The following is a 9,347-nucleotide window of genomic DNA, read 5'->3' as shown; positions in this document are numbered from 1 at the left end:
TGACTTCTAAGAAAGGGTTGTTGTAGTTATATTTGTTATATGATCGACACACAAAAAGAGGCCTCCATCGTTGATGCAATCCCCGTAGTACGAGAATTCCCAGATGTTTTTCCTGAAGATCTACCTGGTACCCTAGTTGACCTGGAAATCAAATTCACCATTGAAACTCAACCTGGTACCTAAACAGTATCAAAGGCCCCTTACCGCATGTCAATGGAAGAATTGAAAGAGCTGAAGACTGAACTCCAGGAACTACTGGACAAAGGCTTCATTCGACCTAGTGCCTCACCCTAGAGCTCTCCATTATTGTTCACGAAGAAAAAGAATGGCACGATGAGATTATGCATCGATTACCGGGAGTTGAACAAGGTCACCATCAAGAATCGATACCCTCTGCCACGAATTGATGACTTGTTCGATCAACTTCAAGGTGCCCAAGTATTCTAAAAAATTGACTTGCATTCTGGCTACCATCAACTAAAAGTCAAAATGGAAAGCATCGAAAAGACTACTTTTAGAACTCGTTATGGGCATTACGAGTTATGTGTCATGCCTTTGGGCATCACAAATGCTCTAGCAGCTTTCATGGACTTCATGAACCGAGTGCTCAAACCCTATCTTGATGAGTTCGTCATCGTTTTCATTGACGACATCCTCATATACTCCAAGTCACCAGAGGCCTATGAGCAACACTAGCAAACGGTTCTCCAAACACTACGTGATCACAAACTTTATGCCAAGTTAAAGAAATGCGAATTCTAGATCACTAGTGTACACTTCCTCGGTCACGTCATTAACAAAGATGACATCTTGGTTGACACCCAAAAAGTTGCAGCACTCGTGGACTGGCCATGACCTACTAATGTGTCAGAAATACGAAGCTTCTTGGGTCTAGCTGGTTATTACCGACGCTTTGTACAAGATTTCTCAAAAATAGCATCACATCTAACCTAGCTAATTCAGAAGAACACACCCTTTGAATGGACTGACAAACAGAAGTGTAGTTTCCAAAAATTGAAAAGTCGACTTGTGTCGGCCCCTATACTAGCACTCCCTACAGGAGCAGATGGATTCGTAATTTATAGTAATGCCTTATACAATGGTTTGGGTTGTGTTCTTTTGCAAAACGGAAAAGTCATGGCTTATGCCTCGCGACAACTAAAGACTCACGAGAAGAACTACCTAACTCATGATCTGGAATTGGCTGCGGTGATCTTTGCCCTCAAGATCTGGAGTCATTATCTCTACGGTGCAACCTGCAAGATTTACACTGATAATAAAAGTCTTAAATATTTGTTTACATAGAAGGAACTGAATATGAGGCAACGACGATGGCTAGAATTTATGAAAGACTATGATGTAGAGATCCATCACCATCTAGGCAAAGCTAACGTGGTGGCAGACGCACTAAGCCGAAAGACGACCAGAAATTTGGCATGTACTCTCGTTTTCCGCAAGATCAATGGACTACTCGCCAATATAACCGTGGAACCCGCATTGATTGAAGAAATTAAAGCGCACCAATGTGAAGATAAACTTTTGAAGAAAAAGTACGAGAAGCAAATGAGTACGCTTGATCCTAATTTCACTATAAGCAATGGGATACTAAAATTTCAGAATCAAATTTGCATACCCGACATCCGGAACTCAAGAAGAAGATATTGGTGAAAGCTCATAGCTCGAGATTTGCAGTCCACCCTGGCAACACAAAGATGTACCATGATTTGAAGGAACACTACTGGTGGACAGGAATGAAAAGAGACATAGCAAGCCACGTCTCCAAATGTCTGTATTGTCAGCATGTTAAAGTAGAACATCAAAGACCTACAGGAAGGCTGCAACCACTCCCTATTCTTGAATGGAAATAGGAGCACATTACTATGGACTTCGTGGTTGGCTACCACAGTCATTTTCGAAGAATAATGCAATATGGGTTGTAGTAGACTGACTGATGAAGTCGGCGCATTTTCTACCAATCAAAATCATGTACTCCCTTAATAAGTTTGTCACCTTATACATCAAGGAAATTATTTGTTTGCATGGCACTCCAGTTTCAATCATGTCTGACCGAGACCCCCGCTCCGTGTCTCACTTTTGGAACAAATTGCAGGAGGCTTTAGGGACTACACTGAAGTTTAGCACTGCTTATCACCCGTAAACTGATGGGAAATCCGAAAGAACAATCCAGACTTTGAAAGACATGTTACGTATATGCATGTTAGACCTCAAAGTTAATTGGGATGAACACCTACCTTTAGTGGAATTCGCCTATAACAATAACTACCAGGCAAGCATTGGAATGACACTGTACGAAGCGTTGTATGGAAATAGGTATCGATCACCTCTGTGTTAGGTGGAAGTCGAAGACAAGAGGTTATTAGGCCTTGAGATCGTACAAATAATGAGTGATAAAACTCAACTCATCCAGTAGTGAATTCGCACTGCTCAGAGTCGAGAAAAGCAGTGTAGATACATGAAGACGGGAATTGGAATTCCACATAGGGGATCATGTGTTCCTTAAGATCTTCACCGACAAGAGGAGTTATCCGATTTGGAAAGCAAGGGAAGTTAAACCCACGTTACATCGGGGCATTCGAGATACTAGAAAGGATTGGTCCTGTAGCATATCGCTTTGCACTACCACCTGAACTGTCCAATGTCCACAATGTGTTTCATGTTTCAATGCTTCAGCGGTATCTTTGAGATCCATAGTATGTGGTTGATTATAAGAACTTAGAAGTTCAAGAGGATCTCTCTTATGAAGAACAACCAATGCAGATTCTTGATCGTCGTAATCAAGTTCTCCGAAACAAGACTATACCTCTTGTAAAAGTTTTATAGGGAAATTATTGAATCGAAGAAGCGACGTGGGAAACTGAAAGTCAAATGTGAGCCAAATACCCGCACCTCTTCAAAAATCAAGGTACGTGAAGTTTGAGGACAAACTTTTATTTAAGAGGGGAGAAATGTGACACCCTAATTGTTTAATTAATATAAATAAATATAAAAAAAATAGTATATAATTATGTTAAGACTTGGGTTAAATAAATAATAATAATAAATAATAAATAATGATATTACAAATAATAAGAAGTAATAATGATAATAAGGATAAGAATACTAATAAGGCCAAGTTAAGTAGCAACAATCAATGGAATAGATTTGCAAATTTCTGGAGTAGTGGTTATTGGGCCATCTGTGCCATCTAAGCTTAGGGAAGAGTGAGTCATCAATCTTAATTCATCATCACGGGGTGAGTCATCACCCAGGGGCGTGTATAAAAAGGGGGAGGGGGCCATGAAAGCCAGTGAAGGAGAGAAGAAAAACAAAAAAACAAGTGAGAGAGAGAGATCTCGAAAAGTCGGAAAGAAAAAAAAATATGGGAGGGGAATAGTAAAAATTAAAATAAAGGTGAGTTATATTATACCTTGGGTTACCATAAATTATTTTACGCAATCTATATTTTATAAATTATATTAATATTTTGATTATGTTAATTATTTTTTGAACTCTATTTGCTTAAATTGAAACCCATGGATATGTTTGTTTAACTTTTAGAAATTATATGACAATGATTTTATAAACAATTATTTTCTATAAGTACCACCACGGGAGTCTCATACCTTGGGGACTTAAATAACTATTGGCCTTTGCTCACTACTAGAAATTGCATTTTTTGCAACGCAACAAAATATGTTGCTAAAAGGGAAAATTCGTCGACAAAGAGTTTTGCCGACACACAAAGCTACGTTGGCAACCCGTAGGCAAAAGTGAGTCGGCAAAAGTTTTTGCCGATGAAATTATCATTGCGTTGGTAAAAGTAATGCCTTTAGCGACGAACATAGTCGTCGATAAAAGCCTTCATCTATCGTCGGCAATTTACCTTGCGTCGGTAAAAGTCATTCAAATATGATGATTGTGTGGCATTTTTCGCGACACAAATTTGCATGGGCAAAAAATATACTTTTAGCAACAAAATATGCGTCGGCAAAAGTAAACTTTTGGCGACACATTTACGTCGGTAAATGTTGTCATTTGCCTACGATTTGTTTGTCGATAAAACTTCACTTTTGGCAACAACAAATTAGCATTGGCAAAAAATATACTTTTAGCAACACAATATGAGTGGGCAAAAGTAAACTTTGGGCAACACATTTACGTCAGTAAATATTGCCATTTGTCGAAAATTTGTTTGTCGATAAAAGTTTACTTTTGGCAACGACAAATTGACATTAGCAAAAAATACACTTCTAGCAACACAATATGAGTGGGCAAAAATAAACTTTTGGCGACACATTTACTAACAAAAATAATTGAAAATAATTTATATATTTTTATAAGATTTACAGATTTACAAGAGGCATCCCTCAGGCACCACTATTACAACCTAATAACATTGATATGAAATCACCTAAAGTTGATGTGCAAGTAAAAAAAACACTAGTGACACTGCTTTTAGAAGCAATGTATAAAACCTAAAAGGGTAAAGTCACTAAAATACCCAAATACATCCAAATGGTGAACCCACATTAGAAACAACAGATAACAAAATAAAAATATGAAACTAACAAAGACAGGCAAAACGGCATGAAAATCACCCACAAACTTATCCAGCAGACCAAAATCTAGTAGCAGCCGCCTCACAGCAAGATTGCAGCAGCAGTAGCCCAGCAAGCGTCAACCACGAGGGCAGCAATAGCAGCAGACCAGCAGCTGCAACAAACCAACAAGCAACAGCCATTAGCCACCAGCAAAAAAGAGGATCTGGTAGCAATCTGTATTGATCAATGACAAGTTTAAAACAAAGTCCATTAATCTTTTTATTGATCTGGTAGCAGTCTGTGTGTGTGTGTGTGTGTGTGTGTGTGTGTGTGTGTGTGTGTGTGTGTGAGTGAGTGTTAAGCATTACTATAGTAGGCTTAAAATGACACGATTCAAGTGCAAAAAACAAACCACATCAATATATTGTAAACTATATACTTCTCAAGCAAATCCTAGCAAACTGGGCACTTACAAAAACCTAAGGAAAAAGGAATTAATTTCCTCTATTGTGCCAAATTCAATGTATTCAAAGAAAAATAATAATAGATAAACTGTCACTCCCGCACCACCAAGAAAATAATTAAAAAAGAAAAAGCAATAATTATTTTACAAAAGATATTTGAGAAGAAAGCTTTACAGCTGTCAAACCATAAGCACCTGTTTCTGAAACGAGGAAGGAAGGGAGTTTGGGGTGGATCAGCTATGCTAAATAAGAATGGTAAGTTTAATAAAAACATTTAAATGAAATTCTGCCAACAGACGCCAAGGGAGTCAAGGTTCGTAAAGTTCCATTACTCATTATGAAATACGAATCAATTCAATTCATGTTCTTCACCAGCAAAAACATTATCACCAATAAAATTAAGGTTAAAAAAACTACAAACTATTAGAAGACTTGCAGAATGAGAGGGGAAAAAAAAAGATTTTCTTATTTACCTACAACACGAGAAACAACAACTTCCACCTCCCCACGTCCTCTAGGGCCTTTCATGTGAATCTTGTCAGTTTTCCCAGGGGAATGTCCAAGTGACAGGAGGCTCCCGAATCCAGACTTCCCAGTTGTAAAGGAGAGGGAGAGATAAGCCCAGACGAAGAAAGAATAACTCCTTTTTTTTTGTAGTTGATCAAAAAAAAAAAAAAAAAAAAAGAAAGAAAGAATAATGCTCAAAATTGATACATAAAATTTCAGTGTAGTACTCTGATATCCAGAATTGGTGATTTAATCAAACTCTGTAATGGAAATGTCATAACTACAAACTTTATTTCAGGAAGTTGTAAAACTTTTGATTGAATATCACAAACTAAAAGATTATGATATAAACTTTGTTATTCTACCAAGGTAAACTGTTAATGTCAAGTTTTTGATCAACCAAAGGAGCTGAAAATTATTTCCACATCGATAAATACATGGCTTGAATAGTTTTACTTTTTTTTTTTATTATTTCCATATCGATAATTGTTAGTATTTGGATGATAATTAAGTGTGGAGAAAAGTTTCAAAGCAGAAACAATTTGTTAGTAAGGAAAAATTTAAAATACTTTCCACTAATCAATATTGAACTCAAAGCCTGAGTGGACGAGCAATCTGCACAAGCTAATTGCATCCACATAGTGATATGCTACTTGCCACAAATCATTTACTTGGGGAAATGACATTATATTATGGACTTCATGGAAGAAATTCCACTGAAACACTTGTTTCAATATTGATCAATCAACTAGTGGGAGTCAACATGAAACAATCCACCAATAAAAATTCATTTGAAATATTAAAACACACCTATTGGAATAAAACAAACTTCAAGGACAAGGGTATTTCTTTTCATTCAATTTCACAAAATTATAATGCATCAAGTTGATGACTACTTTTAACTATAATCAGCAGCAATTATAAAATCTCAATCAGAACCACTATTCCTTAAGAGCTGTGTGGCTGCATGAGTCACTGAAGTAGGAACAAGTACAAATGAGCATATGAAGTGTTATATGCTACAAGATTGGAACTCAGGAAATGTCTTTAATGCCACACGTTAGATGATGAAGAAAAATTGTAATCAATAAAAAACAGTAAATGTCCTGAGACCCAAATATTAAAATGAGTCCAGGATTAAATGCTATAATAGATAAATATACCTTCATTTGCATCTCGAACCATTCGATAATTGACAAATCCTGAAAAAGAGTAAGCTGCAATCACAAACTACCAACCCATTAAGATGCTATTACTTTAGAACAAACCAAAGCCCTCCACTCTCTTAAATGAGGAAGAAATTGTGTGTTGTGTGTTTGGGGGGGTAATCAATTAGCATTTTATGAAAACACTTGACAAAAGTTAAGATTTCAAATTTTCAAGTTTTATCTTTGACCAAAATATTTATCAAGAGGCTGCTAATTTGCATCTCAGCCAGCCATGCCTAATGCTAAACCAACAAGAGGAGAGAGCAATCCAGACAAAAAAGGTTATACCCAGTGCATAAGGCTTACACTTACAGCAGGGCCTTGGAATGAAGCATGGTGTCCAAGTTCCTCAAGTAGTACCACAACCTCAATATAGAATCTATAGATTGAGTGTATAGGGTTGGGTCTTCTTTTTATTTATTTGCTTACAATATATATATATATATATATATTTGTTGTCCCTCCTTGTTGAAGCTGTGTCAATAATTCTTATGGCAAGAGCAGAATAAGGAAATAGTCACTTTGCTTTACTTGAGTTTTATATTCAAGTAGGCAACTGCTTTAGTTTTTTATTCTTCAACCTCTCTTATCTGCTTTAGTTTTAGATCGTAAACAATTACGCATAAGACTGTGCACATTACCCTCTTGTGGTCTATGTTTATTCTTCTTCTTTTATATATACATATGTGTGTGTGTGTGTGCGCGCGCAATTCGTAAACCTTGTTTAGTGTAGCCATGTTTAATTATCCATTAAGGTAGGTTTTGGTTTTTGTTTACAAACATTTTTTTATGCTTTCCTCATGTTTCTATTTCCAAGCTAACTAAAATAATGTACTGAAATGAAATTCTGACCCTTATATATAATATATAAGCAAAATCCCATCAATTTTTAAGAATTAAAACACTAGTTTAGTGATTATTCATCAGCAGCAAAGTGGTAACTAAAAAACATACACAATAAATAATAGAAATACTAAGATCAAGTTGTAGGTTCAACCCTGGGTAAGTTAAGGAATGTAAAGCAAACAAAACTATCACTCCAGAGATATATAGATATAGTTGGAGACAACTACTACTCAAACTATGGTGTGAAGAACAACAAATAGCACATAGTCACAATATACTTCGTCCAACACGACATATAGTCATGATTTCTTAAGACAACAATAGCACATCCCTAGGTGAGCAACTGGATAGAAACATAGTACAATTATTCAGCTCATAATTAAGAACATTATTTCACATTAGGGATAACGAAGAAAGACAACAACAACCCAAAAAAAAAAATATCAGAAACTCAGGCAAATCATGAAACAAATTCTAGTATTCTTCGCATAAACTAATGAATACATCAAACCTTTGTCTTCTCTGTCTTTCCAGAACTAGTGTTGATTTTCAAAGAAGAAATAGCACTAGAACTGCAATCTTGTGCAGTCTTTTCACTAGGAAATGCTGCCCCACCATCTGCATTTAGAATTACACAATAGCAGTGATCTATATCTATCAAGACCTGTAAAACAAAAAAATCCCATATGATAAATGAAACAATGTAAGAAACAATACTTAATTCAAACATGTAAGTAATAGATTTCAATTTTTACCTCATTTCTCCGAATCTTCAGTGGATACACTTGAAAATAACTGGGGAGTCATGTATTTATAATGATATAAAAACTTTGTTGTGAGTAAAAATGAACTAAATAAATATGTGATGCACTCTTCTCACCAATTTTGAAAAGGCAAAAGCCTTAAAGCATGGCAGCTTATTCAAAATCAGAAAAGCATATATGTAAACAACATATTTGTCCGATATCTACTAATTTAAGTTTTACAATGGTATAAATCATTTTTATCCTTTTACTTAACATCATTATTTTTCAATTTGCATATCAATGACAAAACTACAGATTATTCAGCAGAAAGATAAAACAAAAGGATATAGCATATATCCATAGCATACCTCGGAAAGGGTTCAAATTGAAAGGAAATAAAAGATAGTATGGCTCAACCCAACTGTTTCATGCTAAGCTCAAACTGCCAAATGTTTGGTTCAACTCAGGTCAATTGCAACCCTAGCTCAATCTTGGCAAGAGCTAGACTTCTTATGCTCCAAGCATGCATGAATAGTATGGCAAAAATGTAGTTCTTTGTCCACCTATGAATATCATCAAAAATAGCTCAACCAAAAGATTTCAACTAACTTACGATTTGTAAAAGATTATTGAAAGACGAGGAGAGAAGCATACCGTGCTTGCAGTTATATCACCGTTGGATACCAAGGCACCAACTATGAACTCCAGAGCTGCAAGATCACCAATGTTTGAATCTATAGCAAGATATAAAAGGTTTTTAGTAGTTTCTACTGGAATCTTCCTTACATATATTGTGATGAATGCATTCTTCACGGCTTCATAAATGGATTTGTCCTGTGAAAATACCTGTATGCAGCCAGCAAATATGCACAATTCACTATTTACATGAAACATCTACTGAAAGGTATGAGCAAAAAACCTGATAGAAATCCAATATCATTTTCAAGCTGGAAATTTGCGTTCTCCACAGCAGTGAAGAGAAGCTGGAGATTTGCATCACTGGAAACCAATTGAAATTAGATGTCATTTTCTATT

This window comes from Camellia sinensis, chromosome 3, assembly GCF_055761805.1.
Source record: "Camellia sinensis isolate YWXY chromosome 3, ASM5576180v1, whole genome shotgun sequence".
NCBI classification, from domain to species: Eukaryota; Viridiplantae; Streptophyta; class Magnoliopsida; order Ericales; family Theaceae; genus Camellia; species Camellia sinensis.
Note: the sequence above shows the minus strand (reverse complement) of the source record.